Raw genomic sequence first — 2216 nt, 5'->3', positions numbered from 1 at the left:
TCGAGGCTATGCCTGCAGTAGATGCTCTTCTTGAGCTGGGCGAGATGTCCCTTAAAGATTCGGCAGTGCCTTGAAGGCAGGCGATTTGGCCGAATTGGTCATTGTAAGACCGGACGAGGAGATAAACTCGTCATCACTTCTGGATGAATCTGTCTTAGAGGACACCAAAGAGTGCTGAACGCACAGAGTGGATCGTCGATCCTACGGAATCCCTTGGATCTATACTATCCTTTGGTAAAGGAATTTCTAGACGTCGTCTTCGAAGACCCACCTTCCGTCCTACATCCGGACCGTGGTGTCGTCATGAGATTGACCTGGTTCCGGGAACCATTTACTGCGTAACACGTCAATGGCCCCTGCCCAAAAAGCAGTGCGACGTCATTGATGCCTTTTTCCGCGCGAAGCACAATGCAGGGATGATGCGTGAGAGCAAGTCTCCCCATTTAAGAGTGAATGACATTTCGCTGATAGCGGTAAGCAATCCGAGCCCAAGCTCTGTTAGTGGCTGGTCATGCCTTAAGCGCTGCCAAATACACCAGCAACAATTCGTCGTCTTGTGACGCAGTTGTTCAGGCCCCACAGGGTATGCACAGACATACTTTGACGACATTTTTGTTCACAGTCGTTCGGAGCACGGGATGACGGATGAGGAGAGCCGCATCGCCCACTAAAGAGCTGTGCACGTGTGCATGCGTACGAACAAGGTTTACGCCAATGCAGACAAGTGCATTTTTGGTGCAGAAGAGATTTCCATCGAAGGGTGCTTTATTGGGAAGCGTGGCCTTCGAGCGGATAGCGCTAAGGTTAAGGCCATTGTAGACTGGCCTGTGCCGAAAAACCAGAAGGACTTGCGTAAGTGGCTTATGGTCGCCAGCTACTTGCACAAGTACAGCGTAAACTACGCAGAAATGGCCCGGCCATTATTCAACTTCCTTAAAAAGGATGCGGAATGGTGTTGGAACACCGAACATCAGGAGGCTTTTGACGGAGTCAAAGAAAATTTCCTGCATGTACCAATACTGGCGCTGCCAGACCCTGATCGTCATTTCAGCGTCGTCTGTGACGCATCGGACTTTGCCATCGGCTGTGCACTGCTGCATGTAGACGCCGAGGGGTGAGATCGGGTGATCGCGTTCGAAATTCCTCCGCTCAAAGCTGCAGAGAAGTACTCCCCAGTTCATGACAAGGAGCTACTTGCGATGAAGTATGCACATGTCAAGTTCAGGGTCCACCTGCTCGGCCCCGAGCCGTTTGAAAATCTACACAGATCATGCGTCATTACGCACTGCGACTCAGTCGCCCCACCTCTCGTAAAGGATGGCTAGATGGCTGTCCTTCTTTGCGAAATATAACTTCGATGTGACGCATATGCCGGGAAGGCAGAATGCTTTGGCTGACGCGTTGTCACGCAGACCAGACTATAAGCTTGCTCATGTTACACCTGTAACATCGTTTGTGACAGATTTGATCCGCACCGCGTATGCGGGTGATGAGATGTGTGTAGCGTTGCTACGGGCTTTAGGGAGCAAGGAGTTTGGAAACTCGGACAAGAAATTGTCACAAAGACTGCGTGCATGATTGCACCGATATTCGCTGAATAACGGCTTGCTATGTCAAAGCACCGATTCAACGGATACACAACGAATTGTGGATCCTTATGATGGGATTTTGAAATATCGCATTCTCTATGAGGCTCACGACACGCCACTCAGTGGTATCTCGGTCGTGAGAAAACGTACATCTCTGTGAGTCACCACAATTTGAGGCCCAAGCTGAACAAATGGACGAGCATCTATGTGCGCACGTGTGAGACGTATCAACAGGTAAAACCCTCTCAAAATGTGACTGCGTCGCTGGCCAGCTTACTGGTATCCACTGGACGCTGGTAGTTCATGAGTTTGACTTTGTGTTTGGCCTGCCGAAAGATTCGGCGGGCAACACCGGTGTCGAGGTATTTATCGGCCGGTTGAGCAAGATTGCTCATTTGGCGGCGGGTACAGACACCAGCGACGGATTCGGTACAGCAACGCTGTTCGTGGATAGTGTTTTCCGACAACACGGACTCCCAGAGCCGATTGTCTCTGATAGAGACCCCCGTTTCACGAGATAATTTTGGTCGAATATCTATAAGGTGCTAAGCACGAAGTCGGATATGTCGGCAGCGGATCATCCACAGACCGATGGTCAAACCGAATGGGTGAATAGCGTCATCAAAT

This window comes from Plasmopara halstedii (genome assembly GCF_900000015.1).
Source record: "Plasmopara halstedii genome assembly, contig: Scaffold_3124, whole genome shotgun sequence".
Taxonomy (NCBI): Eukaryota; Oomycota; class Peronosporomycetes; order Peronosporales; family Peronosporaceae; genus Plasmopara; species Plasmopara halstedii.
Note: the sequence above shows the minus strand (reverse complement) of the source record.